The 27,108-nt window shown below is 47.2% G+C and overlaps 1 protein-coding gene and 1 long non-coding RNA gene across 2 annotated transcripts in view; one reads left to right on the top strand and one right to left on the bottom strand.

The window, feature by feature from the left end:
* The window catches only part of LOC139235179 (zinc metalloproteinase-disintegrin-like batroxstatin-2), a 546,822-nt gene that overhangs the window by 35,997 nt on the left and 483,717 nt on the right, over positions 1-27,108 (bottom strand). The window lies entirely within an intron of this gene.
* LOC139235235 (uncharacterized) lies at positions 9,614-27,015 on the top strand. Its single transcript, XR_011588443.1, has 3 exons — positions 9,614-9,654; positions 26,284-26,431; positions 26,584-27,015. It is a non-coding gene; the product is annotated as an uncharacterized lncRNA (long non-coding RNA).

The raw sequence follows: 27,108 nt of genomic DNA, 5'->3' as shown, positions 1-27,108 counted from the left end.
AACAAGGGAAATTAAGGATAGTGTTAAAGCCAAGGAAGAGGCATATAAATTGGCTAGAAAAAACAACAAACCTGATTCTGGGAGAAATTTAGAATTCAGCAGAGGAGGACTAAGGGTTTAATTAAGAGGGGGAAAATAGAGCATGAGAGGAAGCTTGCAGGGAACATAAAAATTGACTGCAAAAGCTTCTATAAATATATGAAGAGAAAAAGATTAGTGAAGACAAACGTAGGTCCCTTGCAGTCAGATTCAGGTGAATTTATAATGGGGAACAAAGAAATAGCAGACCAATTGAACAAAATACTTTGGTTCTGTCTTCACAAAGGAAGACACAAATAACCTTCTGAATGTACTCGGGGACAGTGGGTCTAGTGAGAAGGAGGAACTGAAGGATATCCTTATTAGGCGGGAAATTGTGTTCGGGAAATTGATGGGATTGAAGGCCGATAAATCCCTGGGGCCTGATAGTCTGCATCCCAGAGTACTTAAGGAAGTAGCCCTAGAAATAGTGGATGCATTGGTGATCATTTTCCAACAGTCTATCAACTCTGGATCAGTTCCTATGGACTGGAGGGTAGCTAATATAACATCACTTTTTAAAAAAGGAGGGAGAGAGAAAACGGGTAATTATAGACTAATTATAGCCTGATATCAGTTGTTGGGAAAATGTTGGAACCAATCATTAAGGATGAAATAGCAACGCATTTGGAAAGCAGTGACAGGATTGGTCCAAGTCAGCATGGATTTATGAAAGGGAAATCATGCTTGACGAATCTTTTGGAATTTTTTGAGGCTGTAACTAGCAGAGTGGACAAGGGAGAACCAGTGGATGTGGTGTCTTTGGACTTTCAAAAGGCTTTTGACAAGGACCCGCACAAGAGATTGGTGTGCAAAATCAAAGCGAATGGTATTGGGGGTAATGTACTGACGTGGATAGAGAACTGGTTGGCAGACAGGAAGCAGAGAGTCAGGATAAATGGGTCCTTTTCAGAATGGCAGACAGTGACTCGTGGAATGCTGCAGGGCTCAGTGTTGGGACCCCAGCTCTTTATAATATAGATTAACGATTTAGATGAAGGAATTGGGTGTAATATCTCCAAGTTTGTGGGTGACAGTAAACTGGGTGGCGGTGTGAGCTGTGAGGAGGACGCTAAGAGGCTGCAGGGTGACTTGGACAGGTTAGGTGATTGGGCAAATGCATGGCAGATGCAGTATAATGTGGATAAATGTGAGCTTATACATTTTGGGGGCAAAAACATGAAGGCAGAATATTATCTGAATGGCGGCAATTAAGAAAAGGGGAGGTGCAACGAGACCTGGGTGTCGTGGTTCATCAGTCACTGATAATGGGCATGCAGGTACAGCAGGCAGTGAAGAAGGCAAATGGTATGTTGGCCTTCATAGCTAGGGGATTTGAGTATAGGAGCAGGGAGGTCTTACTGCAGTTGTACAGGGCCTTCGTGAGGCTTCACCTGGAATATTGTGTTCAGTTATGGTCTCCTAATCTGAGGAAGGACGTTCTTGCTATTGAGGGAGTGCAGCAAAGGTTCACCAGACTGATTCCAGGGATGGCAGGACTGACATATGAGGAGAGACTGGATCAACTGGGCCTTTATACACTGGCGTTTAGAAGGATGAGCGGGGATCTCATGGAAACGTATAAGATTCTGATGGGACTGCACAGGTTAGATGCGGGAAGAATATTCCCGATGTTGGGGAAGTCCAGAACCAGGGAACATAGTCTTAGGATAAGGAATAGGCCATTTAGGACTGAGATGAGGAGAAACTTCTTCCTCCTATGCCATTCCCTGCCGCAGAGAGCTGTTGATGCCAGTTCATTGGATATATTCAAGAGGGTGTTAGATATGGCCCTTACGGCTAAGGGGATCAAGGGGTATGGAGAGAAAGCAGGAAAGGGGTACTGAGGTGAATGATCAGCCATGATCTTATTGAATGGTGGTGCAGGCTCGAAGGGCCGAATGGCCTACTCCTGCACCTATTTTCTATGTTTCTATGTTTCCACCAGAATATAATCAATGCTTACTGACACTGAATTCCATCTGTCACTTTCGAGCCCATTCCCCCATCTTATCAATATACTTTGCAGCTTCCTTTGGTCTTAATGTATTAACTATACCTCCTACTTTGGTATCACCTGCAAATGTTAACATCATTCCATCAAGGCTTATATCAAAATCACAATGAACAGGAGTGACCACAGAAATTAACTCTGTTGGACACCATTACTCACTTCCAGCCTCTCTGAAAAACTGTCCTGAACTCCAAGGGGTGGAAATTCAGTGGTGCCTCTGTTGCGGCATTAATCCAGGTGTGTTGCTAAATTTTGCATCGGGAAATGGTTTGCCGCAAAATTCACCAGCTGGGCCCTGAGTGTGGAGTGGGGCGCTAAAGGAGGCGTTCCACACCTCTTTTAGGGCATTAGGCCAGCTGAGAAACTGAAAATCTCAAGCTAAACAACCGGCCTCAGAGCGCCCTAAGAGAGGTTTCCGTGGAAAAAAAAATCTGAATAAAAGCCACCAAAAACATTCCCAATACATTACTGACGCCACATCAACATAAAACTCAAAATAAAAAATCACACTTACCTCAGTTCAACATTACTTCACTCACTGTGGCCGGTACAGCTCGGACCGCCCGCTTTCACAGATGGTCATAGAGAAACATAGAAACATAGAAAATAGGTGCAAGAGTAGGCCATTCGGCCCTTCCAGCCTGCACCGCCATTCAATGAGTTCATGGCTGAACATGCAACTTCAGTACCCCATTCCTGCTTTCTCACCATACCCCTTGAGCCCCCTAGTAGTAAGGACTTCATCGAACTCTTTTTTGAACATATTTAGTGAATTCGCCTCAACAACTTTCTGTGGTAGAGAATTCCACAGGTTCATCACTCTCTGGGTGAAGAAGTTTCTCCTCATCTCGGTCCTAAATGGCTTACCCCTTATCCTTAGACTGTGACCTCTGGTTCTGGACTTCCCCAACATTGGGAACATTCTTCCTGCATCTAACCTGTCTAAACCCATCAGAATATTAAACGTTTCTATGAGGTCCCCTCTCATTCTTCTGAACTCCAGTGAATGCAAGCCCAGTTGATCCAGTCTTTCTTGATAGGTCAGTCCCGCCATCCCGGGAATCAGTCTGGTGAACATTCGCTGCACTCCCTCAATAGCAAGAATGTCCTTCCTCAGGTTAGGAGTCCAAAACTGTACACAATACTCCAGGTGTGGCCTCACCAAGGCCCTGTACAACTGTAGCAACACCTCCCTGCCCCTATACTCAAATCCCCTCGCTATGAAGGCCAACATGCCATTTGTCTTCTTAACCGCCTGCTGTACCTGCATGCCAACCTTCAATGACTGATGTACCATGACACCCAGGTCTCGTTGCATCTCCCCTTTTCCTAATCTGTCACCATTCAGATAATAGTCTGTCTCTCTGTTTTTACCATCAAATTGGATAACCTCACATTTATCCACATTATACTTCATCTGCCATGCATTTGCCCACTCACCTAACCTATCCAAGTCACTCTGCAGCCTCATAACATCGTCCTCGCAGCTCACACTGCCACCCAACTTAGTGTCATCCGCAAATTTGGAGATACTACATTTAATCCCCTCGTCTAAATCATTAATGTACAGTGTAAACAGCTGGGGCCCCAGCACAGAACCTTGCGGTACCCCACTAGTCACCGCCTGCCATTCTGAAAAGTACCCATTTACTCCTACTCTTTGCTTCCTGTCTGACAGCCAGTTCTCAATCCATGTCAGCACACTACCCCCAATCCCATGTGCTTTAACTTTGCACATTAATCTTTTGTGTGGGACCTTGTCGAAAGCCTTCTGAAAGTCCAAATATACCACATCAACTGGTTCTCCCTTGTCCACTCTACTGGAAACATCCTCAAAAAATTCCAGAAGATTTGTCAAGCATGATTTCCCTTTCACAAATCCATGCTGACTTGGACCTATCATATTACCTCTTTCCAAATGCGCTGCTATGACATCCTTAATAATTGATTCCATCATCTTACCCACTACCGATGTCAGGCTTACCGGTCTATAATTCCCCGTTTTCTCTCTCCCTCCTTTTTTAAAAAGTGGGGTTACATTGGCTACCCTCCACTCGATAGGAACTGATCCAGAGTCAATGGAATGTTGGAAAATGACTGTCAATGCATCCGCTATTTCCAAGGTTAGTAAAGACAAACGTAGGTCCCCTGCAGTCAGAATCAGGGGAAGTCATAACGGGGAACAAAGAAATGGCGGACCAATTGAACAAGTACTTTGGTTCGGTATTCACTAAGGAGGACACTAACAACCTTCCGGATATAAGAGGGGTCAGAGGGTCTAGTAAGGAGGAGGAACTGAGGGAAATACTTATTAGTCGGGGATGCAGTCCATCAGGCTCTGGGGATTTATCGGCCTTTAATCCCATTAATTTCCCCAACACGATTTCCCGACTAATAAGTATTTCCCTCAGTTCCTCCTCCTTACTAGACCCTCTGACCCCTCTTATATCCGGAAGGTTGTTAGTGTCCTCCTTAGTGAATACCGAACCAAAGTACTTGTTCAATAGGTCCGCCATTTCTTTGTTCCCCGTTATGACTTCCCCTGATTCTGACTGCAGGGGACCTACGTTTGTCTTTACTAATCTTTTTCTCTTTACATATCTATGGAAACTTTTGCAATCCATCTTAATGTTCCCTGCAAGCTTCTTCTCGTACTCCATTTTCCCTGCCCTAATCAAACCCTTTGTCCTCCTCTGCTGAGTTCTAAATCTCTCCCAGTCCCCGGGTTCGCTGCTATTTCTGGCCAATTTGTATGCCACTTCCTTGGCTTTAATACTATCCCTGATTTCCCTTGATAGCCACGGTTGAGCCACCTTCCCTTTTTTTATTTTTACAACAGACAGGAATGTACAATTGTTGTATTTCATCCATGCGGTCTCTAAATGTCTGCCATTGCCCATCCACAGTCAACCCCTTAAGTATCATTCGCCCATCAATCCTAGCTAATTCACGCCTCATACCTTCAAAGTTACCCTTCTTTAAGTTCTGGACCATGGTCTCTGAATTAACTGTTTCATTCTCCATCCTAATGCAGAATTCCACCATATTATGGTCACTCTTCCCCAAGGGGCCTCGCACAACGAGATTGCTAATTAATCCTCTCTCATTACACAACACCCAGTTTAAGATGGCCTCCCCCCTAGTTGGTTCCTCGACATATTGGTCTCGAAAATCATCCCTTATGCACTCCAGGAAATTCTCCTCCACCGTATTGCTTCCAGTTTGGTTAGCCCAATCTATGTGCATATTAAAGTCACCCATTATAACTGCTGCACCCTTATTGCATGCACCCCTAATTTCCTGTTTGATGCCCTCCCCAACATTACTACTACTGTTTGGAGGTCTGTACACAACTCCCACTAACGTTTTTTGCCCTTTGGTGTTCTGCAGTTCTACCCATATAGATTCCATATCATCCAAGCTGATGTCTATTCTAACTATTGCATTAATCTCTTCTTTAACCAGCAATGCTACCCCACCTCCTTTTCCTTTTATTCTATCCTTCCTGAATGTTGAATACCCCTGGATGTTGAGTTCCCAGCCCTGATCATCCTGGAGCCACGTCTCCGTAATCCCAATCACATCATATTTGTTAACATCTATTTGCAGTTAATTCATCCACCTTATTACGGATACTCCTTGCATTAAGACACAAAGCCTTCAGGCTTGTTTTTTTAACACCCTTTTTCCTTTTAGAATTTTGCTGTACAGTGGCCCTTTTTGTTTTTTGTCTTGGGTTTCTCTGCCCTCCACTTTTCCTCATCTCCTTTCTGTCTTTTGCTTTTGTCTCCTTTTTGTTTCCCTCTGTCTCCCTGCATTGATTCCCATCCCCCTGCCATATTAGTTTAAATCCTCCCCAACAGCACTAGCAAACACTCCCCCTAGAACATTGGTTCCGGTTCTGCCCAGGTGCAGACCGTCCACTTTGTACTGGTCCCACCTCCCCTCGAACCAGTTCCAATGCCCCAGGAATTTGAATCCCATCCTGCTGCACCACTGCTCAAGCCATGTATTCATCTGCGCTATCCTGCGATTCCTACTCTGACTAGCACGTGGCACTGGTAGCAATCCCGAGATTACTACTTTTGAGGTCCTACTTTTTAATTTAGCTCCTAACTCCTTAAATTCGTTTCGTCGGACCTCATCCCTTTTTTTTAACCTATGTCGTTGGTACCAATGTGCACCAGGACAACTGGCTGTTCTCCCTCCTTTTTTAGAATGTCCTGCACCCGCTCAGAGACATCCTTGACCCTTGCACCAGGGGGGCAACATATCATCCTGGAGTCTCGGTTGCGGCCGCAGAAACGCCTATCTATTCCCCTTACAATTGAATCCCCTATCACTATCGCTCTCCCACTCTTTTTCCTCCCCTCCTGATCAACAGAGCCAGCCACGGTGCCATGAACTTGGCTGCTGCTGCCCTCCCCTGATGAGTCATCCCCCTCAACAGTACTCAAAGCAGTGTATCTGTTTTGCAGGGGGATGACCGCAGGGGACCCCTGCACTACCTTCCTTGCACTGCTCTTCCTGCTGGTCTTCCATTCCCTATCTGGCTGTGGACCCTTCACCTGCAGTACGACCAACTCGCTACACGTGCTACTCACGTCATTCTCAGCATCGTGGATGCTCCAAAGTGAATCCACCCTCAGCTCCAACTCCGCAACACGGTCCGTCAGGAGCTGGAGGCGGACACACTTCCCGCACATGTAGTCGTCAGGAAGACTGGAGTCATCCCTGAGTTCCCACATGGTACAGGAGGAGCATATCACGTGACCGAGCTCTCCTGCCATGACTTAACCCTTAGATAGGCAACAACAATGCTAAAGTTTACTCACTGTTATAGAAGAGAAGAAAGAAAAACTACTCACCAATCACCAGCCAATCACTTACCCCCTTGGCTGTGACATCACCTTTCTGTTCTTTCTACTTCTTTTTTGCCTTCTCCCTGTAGCTGCACAAGTCACGCCTCTCGCTGCCGCTGGGCCTTTTATAGGCCTCCAACCCCAGACTCGCGCCTCACCAACTGCCGCTAAGTCCCACTAGAGTGCGCTACAGGGCGCTACGTATTGGGCACGAACCAAATATTGAGACGGTGTCTCAACCAGTTGCACACCGGCTCGCCTCCTCCGGGCGGTACTGCTCTGCGCCCCCACAAACCTGGCACCGAATCTCCCGGTGGAGAGCTAGAAGCTGACCACCTGCCCGGAAATGCTTTCCACTGTCATTACTGCCCTCGGGCGAAAACAGAGGCAGCAACTAGCCGAAAATCCAGCCCCGACTCTCTTGTTTTCTTCCCTCTGACTATTTTTTAATCTAGTTTGCTATTCTTCCTTTATTCCATAGCCCTTAACTTTCTCTGGTAATCTTCCATGTGGTAGCTTATCAAATGCTTTGCTAAAGTCCATGTACACAACATCCACTGCATTTTCCCATCTACCAGACCCCATCTGTTATCTCCTCAAAGAATTCTACGAGTATCGTCAAGAATGATCATCCCTTTTAAAATCTCTGCTGGCGACTTAATTATTTTCTCCTCATCTAGCTACATGGTAATTTCAGCCTTAATTACAAACTCTACCTCAGATGTTAAGCTAACTGGGCTGTAATTACCCAGATTAGCTCTTCTCCCTTTTAAAATCATCCGGCTCATCACCCTGAAATGGCGGCCAAGAATTTAGCCCGGTGGTGCTTTTCTTGCCGGGGTTTGTTCAGGGGTCAGGAAACACGGAAGAGCAGGTATCCCGAATGTCATGCAGTTTTTAACTGCAGAACTCTTTTAAATGTTTTTCTGTCGGTATCGATTGACAGGCTGGAGGCCTGTTGGGCTGGGAAGCCGACAGAATAAAGCCTCAGCTGAAGAGCACAGGTAGGTCTCGGGGGTGGGGGGCGGGGGGAAGGTGGGCAGATCGTGGAAGGGTCATTCCGATTGCGGGGAGCGGGGTGGGGTGGGTTACTGGGTAGATTGTTAGGGCTGGAGGTAATACATCTACTCCTCCTGGCTCACAAGCAGTGGTGTAAAGGTACTTACCTCATAAAAACATAGAAAATAGGTGCAAGAGTAGGCCATTCGGCCCTTCGAGCCTGCACCACCATTCAATAAGATCATTCACCTCAGTACCCCTTTCCTGCTTTCTCTCCATACCCCTTGATCCCTTTAGCCATAAGGGCCATATCTAACTCCCTCTTGAATATATCCAATGAACTGGCATCAACAACTCTCTGCGGTAGGGAATTCCACAGGTTAACAACTCTCTGAGTGAAGAAGTTTCTCCTCATCTCAGTCCTAAATGGCTTACCCCTTATCCTTAGACTGTGTCCCCTGGTTCTGGACTTCCCCAATATTGGGAACATTCTTCCTGCATCTAACCTGTCCAGTCCCGTCAGAATCTTGTAAGTTTCTATGAGATCCCGTCTCATCCTTCTAAACTCCGGTGCATATGTCAGTCCCGCCATCCCGGGAATCAGTCTGGTGAACCTTCGATGCACTCCCTCAATAGCAAGAATGTCCTTCCTCAGATTAGGAGACCAAAACTGTACACAATATTCCAGGTGAGGCCTCACCAAGGCCCTGTACAACTGCAGTAAGACCTCCCTGCTCCTATACACAAATCCTCTAGCTATGAATGCCAATATACCATTTGCCTTCTTCACCGCCTGCTGTACCTGTATGCCAACTTTCAATGACTGATGAACCATGACACCCAGGTCTTGTTGCACCTCCCTCTTTCCGAATCTGTCACCATTCAGATAATATTCTGCCTTCGTGTTTTTGCCCCCAAAGTGGATAACCTCACATTTATCCACATTATACTGCATCTGCCATGTATTTGCCCACTCACCTAACCTGTCCAAGTCACCCTGCAGCCTCTTAGCATCCTCCTCACAGCTCACACCGCCACCCAGCTTAGTGTCATCTGCAAACTTGGAGATATTACACTCAATTCAGCCCATGGATTCAGCCCATCTTGCCTTCTTTTGCCTACCGAGTTTCCCGAGGCCTGGGAAACCCGGTTGACACGAGTTAAAATTCGAATGATTTAAAATGAAGGCACACAGCCTCATTATAATATTTAAATGACCAACCCGTTTCTCGCAAGAGGATTGGTCACCCTCCCCTTGTCCCACCACCGTTAAAACTGGAAGTGGGCGGGTTGGCTTCCCGTTTCAGATTCTTTTGAATTATAACCTTTGATTCGACCGAACCCATCCGTTTTTGAGAGTTATGATTCACCACATCATTTCTAGGTCTCAGCAATTTCTGGATCCTAGGCTGTAATCTGGCACTTTGTCTTGTATTAACTTAACTAGTTTATCTAAACATTTCCTTCTATTCATCATAATACTGCTCATGCCGCTCTCAACCTACCTAGTCGGGAGCAGCAGTGGGAGCGGGTGGACCTGTGAGGGAAGCAGCGCAGCGGAGCACTTCAATAAAGCCCGAGGCTCGAGGCCCAGACCGAGCTAGTCGGGAGCAGCAGTGGGAGCGGGTGGACCACTTTCCAACCAAGAGTTCGAAAAACAGGGGGAAAAAAAAATAAAATTGTGATGTCACATGAAAGCAGGTAAGTGATTGGTTGGTGAGTATTTCTCTTTTTTCTCTCTCTAAACTAGGGCATTGGTTTAAACTAAGAGCCGGGAAATTAAAAATTTCAAACGGGGTTAAGTAAAACAGTAAGTGAATTAATAATAAGAGTATTAGCACAGATCAGCTTCACCCGAGTGCCGATTTCACCAGGGTGCAAGGGAATTCGGTGAGTGTGACAATTCAGTGAGTGTGGCAATTCGGTGAGCTGGGGGTAAGAGGTGATGCTTTATATATAAAAAATAAATCTAAACAAATAGTGCTGGATTTTCGGTTGTCTAGCGCCGCAGTTAGCGGCCAGAGGGGGCGTTAATGGGAGCATAAGTGGTTACCGACTGGGAGCACAGTGTTTAACGGCCCAACCAAAAATTCATTAGAGGCTCACCGGGGATGCAAACCAGTCGCGCCTGGCTGCTGACGATCGCTCCGATCCTGACATAATTCGGTCAGGCAGAGTCAGCATGGATTTATGAAAGGGAAATCATGTTTGACAAATTTGCTGGAATTCTTTGAGGCTGTAACGAGCAGGGTGGCTAAAGGGGAACCAGGGGATGTGGTGTATTTGGATTTCCAGAAGGCATTTGACAAGGTGCCACATAAAAGGTTACTGCACAAGATAAAAGTTCACGGGGTTGGGGATAATATATTAGCATGGACAGAGGATTGGCTAACTAACAGAAAACAGAGAGTTGAGATAAATGGGTCATTCTCGGGTTGGCGATCAGTAACTAGTGGGATGCCGCAGGGATCAGTGCTGGGACCCCAACTATTTACAATCTATATTAATGACTTGGAAGAAGGGACTGAGTGTAACGTAGCCAAGTTTGCTGACGATACAAAGATGGGAGGAAAAGCAATGTGTGAGGCCACAAAAAACCTGCAAAAGGACATAGACAGGCTAAGTGAGTGGGCAAAAATTTGGCAAATGGAGTATAATGTTGGAAAGTGTGAGGTCATGTACTCTGGCATAAAAAAAAATCACAGAGCAAATTATTATTTAAATGGAGAAAGATTGCAAAATGCTGCAGTACAGCGGGACCTGGGGGTACTTGTGCATGAAACACAAAAGGATAGTATGCAGGTACAGCAAGTGATCAGGAAGGCCAATGGTATCTTGGTCTTTATTGCAAAGGGGGTGGAGTATAAAAGCAGGGAAGTCTTGCTCCAGTTATACAGGGTATTGGTCAGGCCACACCTGGAATACTGCGTGCAGTTTTGGTTTCCATATTTACGAAAGGATATACTTGCTTTGGAGGCAGTTCAGAGAAGGTTCACTAGGTTGATTCCGGAGATGACGGGGTTGACTTATGAGGAAAGATTGAGGAGGTTGGGCCTCTACTCATTGGAGTTCAGAAGAATGAGAGGTGATCTTATCGAAACGTATAAGATTATGAGGGGGCTTGACAAGGTGGATGCAGAGAGGATGTTTCCACTGATGGGGGAGACTAGAACTAGAGGGCATAAGGGGCCGCCCATTTAAAACTGAGATTTTTGAGCGATAAGGGAGTAAAGGGCTATGGTTAGCGGGCGGGGAAGTGGAGCTGTGTTAATGATCGGATCAGCTATGATGGTATTGAATGGGGGAACAGTCTCGAGGGGCCGTATGGCCCACTCTTGCTCCTGTTTCTGATCTTCTAATGTCCTCCTAATGCCACGTCCACGCTTGTGCCCCGATCAGAAAATTAGGTGCAGCTGCCAAGAACAACGTCTGGAAACCAGTCGGTGCAGGCTTGCAGAGTCGTTAACTGGTGGCTACTTAAAGGGATGAGGAAGCACTTCCCTCGCAGGTCACAGTCAGTGCAAGGTTTATACAGAGCACATTGTGTGAGCCTCCGAGTTTGCAGACAGACATAACAGTACAGGTTGAAAACAAGTGATTTTGAAAAGTTTAATGGATGCATTATGTCATGAATGTACACGCTGTTTGTAGCCACTAGACGGTGTCATTGTTAGAGGCCACTGAGCAGCATGCACATGGTGCTGTTCTGGTATAAAAGCCCAGCCATTTTGTGAGCCAGGCACTTTGGGCCGTAATAAAGAAGAAGCAAGATTGTACCTTGCTTAGTTAAACAGTACTCAGTTTGAACCTTTATTGCATACATAACATTTGGCGACGAGAATACAAGAACCTTTGTTTACAAAATGAGCACGATTGGATTTCTGAGCGATTTGTGCAGGGAGAAGATTGGTGCAGTGAGCAAAATTCACCAGAACCCCCCCTGTGTTTGGGCTCATTCAAAAGGAAATTTAATTTGGGACTATCTACCGAAAAGTTTGGAACTCTAAAGTGCTTATGGAAGAAACTACGAACTTTAATACAATTATGAACATTTACAAGACAAATCCAAGCCTGTGGGTGGACCTAGGGAACAAAGGAAGGCCACTTGATTATTGGAACTGTCTGGGTGTGAGGACTGAGGTAACCTGTCTGGAAGAATGAGTATTTAGAAATCTTCCTCCACAAGAGACATTACCATCACAAATCACCCAGAGATGGCTCCCCATCAACATGGGTCTGGACAAACCAATCCAGCATATACATCACAAAGAGGCCCAATCCAGCCTGTATGTGAAAGACTAAGCACAAAAGGACATTGCAATGACCAAACTAATTTTTCCATCAGGAAACAGTTTTTCGAAGATCAACCCACCCAAGACATATCAACTTTAACGAGCCCGACAAATATTACAAAGAAGAACCAAGCCCGCCAAAATTATACAAAGGCAAAGGCTTGTGAATAGATTGGGCGGCAAGATTAGAACACTGAAATCGTATAACTGGCCCTGTTTTCAACAGAGGTTAGAGAAGAGAGAAAGGAGAAAGAGTGCGGAGAGAGGTGGTCGCTATTACCTCATCAAGACAAGGAGAGAAACCAACGCGACAGTTGTAAAACTAACTTCTCCAGCCTCGAAGTCTTGAAGTCCTGAAGGATGGAAGAACATCACCATCTACCATTGACTATCAAAAGGATTGGTAAGCATAAGTCCCTGCCTGCCCTGGAGTCTAACCTAGCTAGAATTAGATATTGGGAGGTGGGAGGTATAATTTTACTGCAATCCCCTTTGAATGTGTAGTGTATGTTATTTTATTAGTGATTATAAGTTCGACCTTGTACCTTTCCTTGTCTTGTTCTTTATTAGAGTGATTGTAAGTTTGGCCGTGTATTTTCTTACTAGAGTAATAAGCCTGTATTACCCTGACTGTAATAAAACCAAAGTTCTTTGCATGAAACCAGTGTCCTCTGCACTTTTGTCACACCCCCCTAAATAAATCCAGAGTGCAGAACCCAAGGGAGGGGCAGCGATTCGAAACCGCTCAAGTTGGTCAGAAGGGAACCTGACCCCCTCATAGAGACCACAACACACCCCAAACACCACCCCCCCCCCCCCACAAAATGGCGACTGCGGCAGGACTCTGGTACACGGGGTGTGATGTAGAGAGTGCTGGTTTGGGGCAAAGAACCAAAATGGAAGAGAGGATTTCCTCCTATGTGTACAAGAAAGTGAATGTAACTAAGGAGTGGGTGCTTAGTCTGTTGCGCGCTGAGCATCCGGCTGACGCTGCAGCCCAGCGGACAGCAAGTAACGATCACAAAGAAGCAGTGGAGAAAGCAGTTTGGTCGGTCTGTCGACAGCGACAGGTCCAGCTGCGAGACAGAATGAATGAAACATTACAGGCAGAGTTATGGGAATGTGCAGAGAGCTACCAGGAAAGGGCTATGTCAGAAGAAAGATTATCAGGAGAACTCCGTAAGCTAAAACAGGAAAGGACCCAAATAATGGAAAGATTTAAAAACAGTCAGGACTATTTTCAATACCGAGGCCAAAAGTAATGAAAAGTCACAGAGAGGGGAAAGCACTCGCCTCACCCTACAAATAAAAGAGCTCCAGGTAAGATTAAAAGATGTGCAAGCAGTGTATAAAGTAACTAACACTAATGGGTTTGAATCGGACCACAGTCCCTGCCAGCAACAAATTAAAAGTTTAAACCTTGCTCTGTCCAAGGCAAAAGGCATGGTATGTTTAATAAGCCGGGTACGCCCCAGGTAAACCTGGAAGAGAAGGAAGAAACTACCTGGCCACTACCTGTGGTACCGGTGACTACACCGGTGCAGCAGCAGGACGGGCAAATCAGTTGCGGGACGGACAGGGATAGTGAACCACCACTACCTGTGGCACCGAGTTTTGGCTCGGCTTGGCCGCAGGGAGGAGAGGGAGGTGAGCCAGAACAGGGAGAGCCAGAACCAGGGCCAATGTGCCCGGTCCGGCAACAGAGGTTTGGCCCGCCCACCAGTGCCGGGGGTCCAGGGCCCCTGGAAAGTCAGTTTGTGGTCCCCGCACTCCCCACCAGCTTAGGGCTATGATAAGCCACCTGGGAAAGCTCACTCCAAAGGGAGACCTCTCGGTTCACTTTGTGGAAGTGGAACAGGCCGGGGATATTAATGGGTGCGATGATGCAGAAATGGCAAAGATGCTTCTCCTATCCCTCGACAGCAAACTGTACCAGTCCCTCTCTACTGAGAGCAAAAGAGGACAGAAAACACTTGCCGCCGTCCAGAAAGACATTTTAGAAGCTATGGGCTGCAATGACGGGAGTCCCTTTTCTAGAGTAGAGAAAATGGTGCAGCTCACAGGGGAAACCCCACAGGCTTTCGCAGACCGACTGTGGCCGGTGTACCAGAGCGCCTGTAGTGGGGACATAGACAGGGATCACTTAAACCCGGACAAATTAGCCCACTGGCTCCGAAGCCTAGTCACTAACAGTTTACCCAGAATAAGAACCAAGGCTGAGGCCTGGTTCGACCCCAGAGATCCCCAAGCCACAGAACAGGGAGTGCTCAGGCAACTGACCCTAGCTTACAGAAACAGCAGAGGGACAGAAGAGCCCCCACAAAAGGGAAGGGTTCACGAAATCCGACCTAACCAAGACAAGAGGGAATGGCACCATGAGGGGGGCAACCCCTCCGATACAAAACGTACCTGCTTCGGGTACGGAAAGAGTGGGCACTGGAGAAGGGATTGTAAAAATCCTTGGAAGAATAGCGCAGGAAAGAATTCTCCAGCCCCTGCCCAAAAGACCGAGACAGGTAAACCAGTCACTTCCCACTCATTTGAGATCTTTTTAACTGCGCTCCGAGCCATGTTAGATAGCCCGGGAAAGGTAGCCACCGCCACCAGTACTGAAATCCCATCTGCCCCCTCCCAACCAAAACCATGACAGGCACAGCCTGGCCACCTGTGTGCTCTCGAGTATGATGCGTGGGGGAGACCGACCGTACAGATGGAAGTGGAAAAGGTGAAAGGGACTTACCTGCTGGATACCGGTACCTCAAGCACCCTTGTCTATGCAGCTAACCCCGCCACCTCACCTCTGACTAACGGGGTCCCCTACAGCTTGCTGGGTTTCACAGGCACTGAACAGACTGGCATTCTCCGTTCCGCTCTCCATTCATCTAGGTACACTCCACACTAATATGTCCTTACTATACAGTATAAATGCACAGGAGGCCCATACTTGAGAGAAGGTCACTCTGTGACCAGTTACCTTTATTACCAAGACCTCAAGTGAAGAAGGTGGGTGGAGCTTCCCCTTTTATACCTGAAAGTCCAGGTTAGGAGTGTCTCCCACAAGTTCACCACCTAGTGTTCAATGTTCTCAAGGTGTACAACTTAGGTCAACTTATACATGGGTTACAATGATAGTTGAATACATGACATCACCTCCCCCACAAAGTCTTATTGGGATCACAGGTTGAGTCTCTCTGGTGGTTTACGCTCCCTTGTAGAGCGCCTGAGTTGGGGCTCAGGCTGTTGGCCTGAGTGTCTGCTGTTTGCGGAGCCCACAGTGACTGGGCTCTCCTCCACTTGGTTCCGGTGTTCGGTCACCTGTGGTGGAGCAAACTCTACTTCGTGTTCTTCCCCTGCTTCTTCTATGGGGTTGCTGAACCTCCTTTTAGTTTGATCCATGTGTTTGCTGCAGATTTGTCCATTGGTAAGTTTAACTACCAAAACCCTATTCCCCTCTTTGGCAATCACAGTGCCTGCAAGCCATTTGGGCCCTGCAGCATAATTAAGGACAAAAACAGGGTCATTGACATCAATACATCGCGCCCTCGCATTCCTAACATGGTAGTCAAATTGTGAATGACGCCTGCTCTCAACAATTTATTTCATAGTAGGGTGTATGAGGGATAACCTGGTTTTGAGCGTCCTTTTCATTAGCAGCTCTGCGGGTGGAACCCCTGTGAGCGAGTGTGGTCGGGATCTATTGGCCAACAGGAGGCGTGATAAGTGGCTTTGTAGGGAATCCCCTTGGATTCTGAGCATCCCCTGTTTGATTATCTGCACTGTTCGTTCCGCCTGGCCGTTTGAGGCCGGCTTGAACGGTGCCATTCTGACATGGTTAATTCCATTGACTGCCATGAAGTCCTGGAATTCAGTGCTTGTGAAGCACGGGCCATTGTCGCTGACCAAGACATCTGGGAGACCATGGGCGGCAAACATTGCCCGTAGACTTTCTACCGTGGCAGAGGATGTGCTTGAATTTAAAATGGCACACTCAATCCATTTGGAGTAGGCGTCTACTACAACCAAAAACATTTTTCCCATGAAAGGACCTGCGTAGTCCACATGGATGCCTGACCATGTCTTGGCGGGCCAGGACCAGGGGCTAAGGGGGGCTTCCCTGGGTGCGTTGCCCAGCTGAGCACATGTGTTGCACCTGCGAACACAAAGTTCCAGGTCTGCATCTATCCCTGGCCACGAGGTGATCCTGCGCAAACTTCTGGCGGCGGAGGAGTGAATTTAAAAAGGGCCATCCAGATTGCTCAATCATCTATGGCGACGGACAGGAGTTTAAAGTAAATATCGGTGAAGAATCGAACCTCGGCGAGTACTGTAAATGCGATTGATTCACCGTTCGGCAGAGCGGCACATGGCAGGGCCTATCTGGCTGCGTTCACGAAACCTGTGACTGCCCAAAGTCCGCCAGCGGGAATGTATCCGACTTCTCTGTGTTGGAGTTGTGGGGGAAATCATCGGCACCAGCAGGGCCGATTTAAGCAATATCGTTGCAAAGGCTGTCTGAGAGTGGGGCATCTCCAGCGCAATTGTCCGCAGATGAGCAAGCGAGCTGCGACACATCACGTGGAGGGTGAGAGTCAGACTAGCGCTGATCCGGATACGCAATCCGAGATGCCAGAGGAGGAAGTGTATGGACTGTACTCTTTCATAACCAAGAGTAAACCAATTTTGATTAATGTGAAGTTTAACAGGATACCGGTATCGGTGGAACTGGGCACAGGGGCGAGTCAATCGATCATGAACGAAAGGGCATTTAATAAGCTGTGGGATACTAAGACTGTGAAGCCCAGGCTGAGCCCTGTTAACGCCAAGCTGCACACGTACACCAAAGAACTGATAAAGGTGATTGGTGGTGCACAAATTAATGTGTCATAACGGTGCGGTTCACGAGTTACCGCTGTGGATTGTTCCAGGCAATGGCCCAACGCTGCTCGGCAGGAGCTGGTTGGAGAAAATCAGATGCGACTGGAACGACATAAAGGCGTTGTCGTCGGAGGAAGATACATGTGCCCAAGTATTGAGCAAGTTCCCCTCGCTGTTCGAACCGGGTATTGGCAACTTCACGGGAGCCAAGGTGCAGATCCACCTGGACTCAGATGCAATACCTGTCCATCATAAAGCTCGGGCAGTGCCGTATATGATGAGGGAGAAGGTCAAAATTGAACTGGACAGACTATCACCGGTCGAATGTCTGAATGGGCCAGCCCCATTGTTCCTGTGCTGAAAAATGATGGCACAGTCAGAATCTGTGGAGACTACAAGGCTACAATCAATAGAGTTTTGAAACAAGATCAGTACCTGTTACCAAAGGCTGATGACTTGTTTGCGACGCTAGCCGGAGGGAAATCGTTCACAAAACTGGACTTGACGTTGGCCTATATGACGAAGAGATTTACGTGCTTTAACACGCATAAAGGACTGTTTATTTACCACGGGTGCCCATTTGGAATTCGCTCGGCTGCAGCAATATTCCAGAGGAATATGGAAAGTCTTCTGAAGTCCGCTCCCAGAACCGCCGTGTTCCAAGATGACATCCTGATCACCGGTCGTGACTCCAAGAAATATCTGAACAACCTGGAAGAGGGTCTACTGCATTTGGACAGAGTGGGACTCAGACTGAAACGTTCGAAGTGCATCTTCATGGCACCGGAGGTCGAATTCCTCGGAAGGAAAATCACCGTTGATGGCATCAGACCTACTGACGTGAAAACCAAAGCCATCAAGAATGCACCCAAGCCACAGAACGTGATGGAGCGGCGTTCGTTCCTGGATCTAATCAACTACTTTGGTAACTTCCTACCTAAATTGAGCACCTTACTTAAACCACTGCACATGCTATTGAGAAAAGACAACAACTGGGTGTGGGGCGCATTGCAAGACAGAGCTTTCGAGAAAACCACCAATCTGCTTTGCTCGAACAAGCTGCTGGTACATTATGACCCATGTAAACGTTTAGTTTTGGCCTGTAACGCATCCTCATATGGAATTGGTTGCGTGTTACAACAAGCCAATGAGTTGGGGAAACTTCAACCTGTCGCGTATGCATCCAAAAGTTTGTCTAAAGCAGAAAGAGCCTACAGTATGGTAGAAAAAGAAGCTTTAGCGTGTGTGTACAGTGTTAAAAAGATGCCACAATACCTGTTCAGGTTTGAATTAGAGACCGATCACAAGCCGCTCATTTTGTTGTTTTCCGAGAGCATAGGTATCAATACCAATGCTTCATCCCGCACCCAAAGGTGGGCGCTGACATTATCTGCCTATGTTATGTCATTCGCCACAGACCTGGCACAGAGAATTGTGTCGATGCTTTGAGCCGGTTGTCGTTGTCCACACCGGAGGTGGAAATGCCACAACCGGCAGATTTAATGTTAATCATGGATGCTTTTGAGAGTGAAGGTACCCCTGTCACGGTGCAACAAGTTAAGACCTGGATCAGCCAGGACCCGATATTATCGGTGGTAAAGGGTTGCATCCTCAAAGGGGATTGGTCTGCCATACCTGAGTAAATGTGCGAGGAGGCCAAACTGTACATTCGTCACAAGGATGAACTGTCTATTCAAGCAGATTGCATATTGTGGGGCAATCGAGTTGTAATGCCTAAGAAAGAGAGAGAGAAGTTTGTGTGTGAGTTACACAGCACACATCCTGGTATAGTGATGATGAAGGCCATCGGCAGGTCCCACGTATGGTGGCCAGGAATTGATTCTGAGCTGGAAGTATGCGTGCATCAGTGCAACACCTGCATGCAGCTCAGCAAAGCACCAGGGGAATCGCCACTGAGTCTGTGGTCATGGCCATTCAAACCTTGGTCCAGGATCCATGTAGATTTTGCAGGTCCCTTCCTGGGCATGATGTTTTTAGTGGTGGTGGATGCTTATTCGAAGTGGATAGAATGCATAATCATGTCATCCAGTACGTCCACGGCAACCATAGAGAATCTCAATGTCATGTTCGCGACATATGGTCTGCCTGACATAGTGGTGAGCGACAATGGGTCGTGCTTCACCAGTCAGGAGTTTCAGGAGTTTGTAAAACTTAACAGCATAAAACATGTAAGGTCAGCACCGTTCAAACCTGCGTCCAACAGGCAAGCAGAACGTGCAGTACAAATTATCAAGCAAAGCACGAGGAGAGTAACCCAAGGGTCACTGCAGACCCGCTTGTCCTGCATACTGCTGAGTTACAGGACAAGACCCACACACTCACAGGGGTCTTGCCTGCTGAACTCATGATGAAAAGAGGTCTTAAGACCCAAGTTATCTCTTGTACACCTGGATTTAAATAATCATGTTGAATACTGAAGACAGAGTCAACAAGGGTACCACGATCGCGTAACTGTGTCACGCGAGATTTCTGTTAATGATCCTGTATATGTGTTGAATTATGGTCAGGTTCCCAAATGGATTGCTGGTATGATCATGGCCAAGGAGGGCAACAGAGTATTTGTTATTAAGCTCAAGAATGGGCAAACTTGCAGGAAACACATGGATCAAACAAAGCTGAGGCACACAGATGAGCCAGAGCAGTCGGACGAAGAAACCATCAATGACCAACCAACTTACCAGCAGTCTTCAGTGGACTCAAGGGTCATCAGTGAACCCGGAATTTCCATCATGGACTTGTTCAATAAAATGGACTTGCAATTCCTGACATGGCCACTGCCACCCCCAACAAATCAGCCATCCAGCCACCACAGACTCCGCACATTCACCCAAAGGCCGGAATCGAACTGAGACGGTCAACCTGGGAATAAAACACCGGACCGTCTCAACCTGTGAAAGACTGTGATAAGATCTCAGAGGAGGGTATTGTCATGTATGTACATGCTTTTTGTAGCCACCAGATGGTGTCATTGTTGGAGGCCACTGAGCAGCACGCACATGGTGCTACTCTGATATAAAATGCCAGCCATTTTGTGAGTCAGGCACTTTGGGCCTAAATAAAGCAGAGTCAAGGTTGTACCTTGCTGATTTAAATAGTACTCAGTTTGAACCTTTATTGCATACATAACACATTACTATGCCTCGCCTTTAAGACTCGGCTGTTGTCTGACTCGGAGTTCTGCGTATGATGGGTCTGCCAAATTTACCAACCAAACTTTCATTAATGCTCCCCCCTGGCCCAGCCCCGGTGTGCAACAGCTGAGTTACCATCCCTGTCAGCTCCTTGCCCGATTCTGACGAATTTCTGGGCCGAGGTCGTAAACCTTTACAAGGCGCTAAAATTACCGCTCCGCCTGGGTTACCGCCTCAAATGAGGCGCAACCAAATTTCACCCCCATAGGGTTTAATTAGGACAAGGAGCTAAGTTACAGTAAAGACCTAAAGTATATAACTAAATGTAATAAATGAAACAAAATAATTACCTAGATTAAAACTATAAAAAGACAATTGAGTGATATTTCAAAACTTCAAAACCTAATTAGTTAAATAAAATACAATAGAGATGGCAGGGCAGGTGATGTTTGCAGCTGCAGCATGTGGGAGCTGGTGGACACGAAGTGTGATCCACAGCAACCACTTCCCCAGCATTGAAGCACTGACCACACTCGATCAGCTCCGCTGGGCAGGCCACATCGTTCGCATGCCAGACACGAGACTCCCAAAGCAAGCGCTCTACTCGGAACTACTTCACGGCAAGCGAGCCAAAGGTGGGCAGAGGAAACGTTACAATATCACCCTCAAAGCCTCCTGATAAAGTGCAACATCCCCACTGACACCTGGGAGTCCCTGGCCAAAGACCGCCCTAAGTGAAGGAAGTGCATCCGGGAGGGCGCTGAGCACCTCGAGTCTCGTCACCGACAGCCTGCAGAAACCAAGAACAAGCAACGGAAAGAGCTTGCGGCAAACCAGTTCCACCTCAATGACTATCTGTCCCACCTGTGACAGGGACTGTGGCTCTTGTATTGGACTGTTCAGCCACCTAAGGACTCATTTTAAGAGTGGAAGCAAGTCTTTCTCGATTCTGAGGGACTGCCTGGGAAGATAGAAACATAGAAATTAGGTGCAGGAGCAGGCCATTCAGCCCTTTGAGCCTGCACCGCCATTCAATAAGATCATGGCATTTCATTCAATCTCAGTACCCCTTTCCTGCTTTCTCTCCATACCCCTTGATCCCTTTGGCCATAAAGGCCATATCTAACTCCCTTTTGAATATATCTAACGAACTAGCCTCAACAACTTTCTGCGGTAGAGAATTCCACAGGTTAACCACTCTCTGGGTGAAGATGTTTCTCCTCATCTCGGTCCTAAATGGCTTACCCCTTATCCTTAGACTGTGACCCCTGGTTCTGGAACTCTCCAGCAACAGGAACATTCTTCCTGCCTCTAACCTGTCCAATCCCGTCAGAATTTTATATGTTTCTATGAGATCCCCTCTCATTCTTCTAAACTCCAGTGGATACAAGCCCAGTTGATCCAGTCGCTCCTCATATGTCAGTCCTGCCATCCCGGGAATCAGTCTGGTGAACCTTCGCTGTACTCCATCAATAGTAAGAACGCCCTTCCTCAGATTAGGAGACCAAAACTGAACACAATATTCCAGGTGTGGCCTCACCAAGGCTCTGTGCATCTGCAGTAAGACCTCCCTGCCCCTATACTCAAATCCCCTCGCTATGAAGGCCAACATGCCATTTGCCTTCTTCACCGCCTGCTGTACCTGCATGCCAAACTTCAATGACTGATGTACCATGACACCCAGGTCTCGTTGCACCTCCCCTTTTCCTAATCTGTCACCATTCAGATAATATTCTGTCTTCCTGTTTTTGCCACCAAAGTGGATAACCTCACATTTATCCACATTATACTGCATCTGCCATGCATTTGCCCACTCACCTAACCTGTCTAAGTCACCCTGCAGCCTCTTAGCATCCTCCTCACAGCTCACACCGCCAACCAGCTTAGTGTTATCTGCAAACTTGGAGATATTACATTCAATTCCTTCGTCTAAATCATTAATGTACATTGTAAATAGCTGGGGTTCCAGCACTGAGCCCTGCGGCACCCCACTGGTCACTGCCTGCCATTCTGAAAAGGACCCGTTTATCCCGACTCTCTGCTTCCTGTCTGCCAACCAGTTCTCTATCCACGTCAGTACATTGTGCTTTGATTTTGCACACTAATCTCTTGTGTGGGACCTTGTCAAAAGCCTTTTGAAAGTCCAAATACACCACATCCACTGGTTCTCCCTTGTCCACTCTACTAGTTACATCCTCAGAAAATTCTAGATGATTTGTCAAACATGATTTGCCTTCCATAAATCCGCGCTGCTATTTCATCTTTAATAATTGATTGCAACATTTTCCCCAGCACCGATGTCAGGCTAACCAGTCTATAATTCCGTTTTCTCTCACCCTCCTTTTTTTAAAAGTGGTGTTACATTAGCTACCCTCCAGTCCATAGGAACTGATCCAGAGTCAATAGACTGTTGGAAAATGATCACCAATGCATCCACTATTTCTAGGGCCACTTCCTTAAGTACTCTGGGATGCAGCCTATCAGGACTTGGGGATTTATCCACCTTCAATCCCATCAATTTCCCTAACACAAATTCCTGACTAATAAGGATTTCCTTCAGTTCCTCCTTTTCGCTAGACCCTTGACTCTCTAGTATTTCTGGAAGGTTATTCCTTAGTGATGATGAGTAAGTGTTGGTGGCTCGAGGAACTTCGGCTCAGATTTGATGAGCTGGAGTCAGAGCTTCGGACACTGCAATACATTAGGGAGGGACAAAGTTACCAGTCACACCCCGTAGGTTAAATACTTCAGATTTGGTGTGTGGTCAGGGACAGGAGGGTGTGACTATGAGTGAGGCAGGTATGGGGATCCAGAAAGTAGCATTGGAGGAGCCTCAGCCCTTGTAGCCTGTGTGAACGAGAGCAGGGACTGCAGGGAGGAAGAGCAAACTGACCATAGAACCGTGGTACAGGGCGCCATTCAAGTGGGAGGTGAGTAAAAAGTTAGAGAACTGGTTGGCAGACAGGAAGCAGAGAGTGGGAATAAACGGGTCCTTTTCAGAATGGCAGGCAGTGACTAGTGGAGTGCCGCAGGGCTCAGTGCTGGGACCCCAGCTATTTACAATATACATTAACGATTTGGATGAAGGAATTGAGTGTAACATCTCCAAGTTTGCAGATACACTAAGCTGGGAGGCGGTGTGAGCTGTGAGGGGGACGCTAAGAGGCTGCAGGGTGACTTGGACAGGTTAGGTGAGTGGGCAAATGCATGACAGATGTCGTATAATGTGGATAAATTTGAGGTTATCCATTTTGGTGGCAAAAACACGAAGGTAGAATATTATCTGAATGGTGACAGATTAAGAAAAGGGGAGGTGCAACGAGACCTGGGTGTCATGGTTCATCAGTCATTGAAAGTTGGCATGCAGGTACAGCAGGCGGTGAAGAAGGCAAATGGTATATTGGCCTTCACAGCTAGGGGATTTGAGTATAGGAGCAGGGAGGTCTTACTGCAGTTGTACAGGGCCTTAGTGAGGCCACATCTGGACTATTGTGTTCAGTTTTGGTCTCCTAATCTGAGGAAGGACGTTCTTGCTATTGAGGGAGTGCAGCGAAGGTTCACCAGACTAATTACAAGATGGCTGGGCTGTCATATGAGGAGAGACTGGATCAACTGGGCCTTTATTCACTGGAGTTTAGAAGGATGAGAGGAGATCTCATAGAAACGTGTAAGATTCTGACAGGACTGGACAGGTTAGATGCGGGAAGAACGTTCCCGATGTTGGGGAAGTCCAGAACCAGGGGACACAGTCTAAGGATAAGGGGTAGGCCATTTAGGACTGAGATGAGGAGAAACTTCTTCACTCAGAGAGTTGTTAACCTGTGGAATTCCCTGTCGCAGAGAGTTGTTGAGGCCAGTTCATTGGATATATTCAAGAGGGAGTTAGATATGGCCCTTACAGCTAAAGGGATCAAGGGTTATGGAGAGAAAGCAGGAAAGGGGTACTGAGGGAATGATCAGCCATGAACTCATTGAATGGTGGTGCAGGCTCGAAGGGCCGAATGGCCTACTCCTGCACCTATTTTCTATGTTTCTAAAGAAACGTTGTAGTAGTAGGGGACAGTACCATTAGGGGGATAGATACAGTTCTCTGCAGCCGAGAGCGTGAGTCCTGAAGGCTGTGTTGTCTGCCCGGTGCCAGGGTTAAGGACATCTCCTCGGGGCTGGAGAGGAACTTGGAGTGGAGGGGAAAGATCCAGTTGTCGTGGTTCACATAAGTATCAATGACATAGGTCGAACAATGAAAGAGGTTCTGCTGAGGGAGTATGAGCAGCTAGGGGCTAAATTAAAAAGCAGAAGGTAATAATCTCTGGATTACTACCTGAGCCACGAGCAAATTGGCATAGGGTCAATAAGAGAGATGAACGAAAGTCTGGTGTGGGAGAAATGGGTTTCAATTCCTGGGGCACTGGCACCAGTACTAGGATAAGAGGGAGCTGTTCCGTTGGGACGGGCTTCACTTGAACCAGGCTGGGACCAATGTCCTGGTGAATCGAATAACTGGGGCTGTAGATAGGGATTTAAACAAAATAGTGGGGGCGAGGGTTCAGGTGAGGGGAAATTTAGAAAGTTAGAGAGAAAGCACAAGGCAATGATGCAGGGTAGCGATAGGTGTAATAATAACCAGAGTGTGACAGGAAGGGACAGAATGTACAAACATAAGAGTGCACCAGGGTCAGAGTCGGGAAAAATGGAAAAACAAAATGTAAAATTTTTTTTTAAATTTAAAAAAAAAAATTGATGGCACAAACAGAAATAAATGGGTATGATCGGATAGCCATTACAGAAACATGTTTGCAAAGTGACCAAGGCTGGGAACTGAATATTCAGGGGTACTTGACATCTCGGAAGGATAGGCAACAAGAAAAAGGAGGTGGGGTAGCTCTGTTAATAAAGGATGAGATCAGTGCAATAGTGAGAAATGATATTGGCTCAGAAGATCAAGATGTAGAATCAGTTTGGGTGGAGATAAGAAATAGCAAGGGAAAGAATTTACTGGTGGGAGTAGTCTACAGGCCTCCCTAACAGAAGCTACACTGTAGGACAGGGTATAAATGAAGAAATAATGGAGGCTTGTAAGAAAGGTACAGCAATAATCGTGGGCGATTTTAATCTTCATATCGATTGGACAAATCAAATTGGCAAAGGTAGCCTCGAGGAAGAGTTCATAGAGTGTATTCGGGACAGTTTCTTAGAATAATACATAGTGGAACCAACGAGGGAACAGGCTATTTTCGATCTGGTAATGTGTAATGAGACAGGATTAATTAATGATCTCAAAGTAAAGGATCCTCCAGGGAAGAGTGATCATAACATGATAGAATTTCACTGTCTCACACAATGTAAAGACTTTGGTGGAGCTTCCCCTTCTCTGTGTGTTCCAGGCCATGGTGTGGGTTGTTGAAGCCACAAGCTGGAGGCTCAGTTCAGCAGCCATGCCCTACGCATTAAGGTGGCGTGGACCCTCTTGTCCCCTAATCATTCCCACCGCTGCTCGCACTACCCTTCGACCTGGATATGCGTTGGCCAAACGTCATCCTGAGTCACAATCCTACCTGGCTCTCACCTTCTCCCAATCTTTCCACATGCTCAGTCCACAGCCACACAGATCCTAAGGATAAGGGGTAAGCCATTTAGGACCGAGATGAGGAGGAATTTCTTCACCCAGAGAGTGGTGAACCTGTGGAATTCTCTACCACAGAAAGTTGTTGAGGCCAATTCACTAAATATATTCAAAAAGGAGTTAGATGAAGTCCTTACTGCTAGGGGGATCAAGGGGTATGGTGAGAAAGCAGGAATGGGGTACTGAAGTTGCATGTTCAGCCATGAACTCATTGAATGGCGGTGCAGGCTAGAAGGGCCGAATGGCCTACTCCTGCACCTATTTTCTATGTTTCTATAATGCACACATTTGCTCTTCCAGACAGTAGCAGCTATTCTACTATGGAAGGCACATGTGGCCCAAGAGGAGCTGCGCACTTACTCAACGCTTCTTCTTGCTCTTAATTTAGGCCAAGTTTGCGCATAATCCTGGGAGCAGCAGCAGACTTGAGGCGGAGAGCGTGATGTGCACGGAGGTGGAGCAGTGTCGGCCCTCATGGGCACCCCAATGCGTGTGATAGCCGGCGGCGAGACAGAGCCCCCCTACAGGTAGTGACGGTATGTGAATGGAATTTGCAATTGATGTGATGGTTCCTTGACCCTTAATATCAAGTGGCCTAGCCTCTTTATATTTGTTCAATGTCACCTTCCTCTTATCTCCCTGCCCCTTCACTGCTGCTAACCACACGTCTGTTGCTTTGTGCTTACAGATGACCAGCCAGAAGCACAGCAGCCTTCCCATGAGCCATCGATATCTGGGGATGGGGGAGATGATGAGGGTGGAAACAACAGTGTGCTTCCTGAGATGGAGACCCCATCAGTCCCACCAAATGGGAACACAACATCGGGGGATGACGTGGCGTTTGAGGGGTTTAATGACTCTGAGGCTCCTGGCCCCAGTGGTCTACAGCAACACTAAGCAGGAGGGGAAGCTCGGAGGCCAGCTCCTTGGGTCGGTCCAGGAGTCCCGCTCAGAGACAGGCAGACGTGGACCTGGACTTGGTGGCTATGTCCAGGGAGGCCATGTAAATGCACCATGACTTTATGGGTGCATTGGGTAGGGTCCCACAGAGCATGAACGCACTTGCTGTGAATGTAGCGGAGGCAGCTTCACACATTGCCGTGCACCTCAGGAGTCCAACAAACCCATCCTTGGCCGCTCACAGAGGCAGATAGGCTCCAGCAGCGATAGTGGAATCCCAGAGGGGATGGTGTGTGCCATGGGTGGTTTGGTA

This window comes from Pristiophorus japonicus, chromosome 2, assembly GCF_044704955.1.
Source record: "Pristiophorus japonicus isolate sPriJap1 chromosome 2, sPriJap1.hap1, whole genome shotgun sequence".
Taxonomy (NCBI): Eukaryota; Metazoa; Chordata; class Chondrichthyes; family Pristiophoridae; genus Pristiophorus; species Pristiophorus japonicus.
This window is presented reverse-complemented; position numbering and strand designations above follow the sequence as displayed.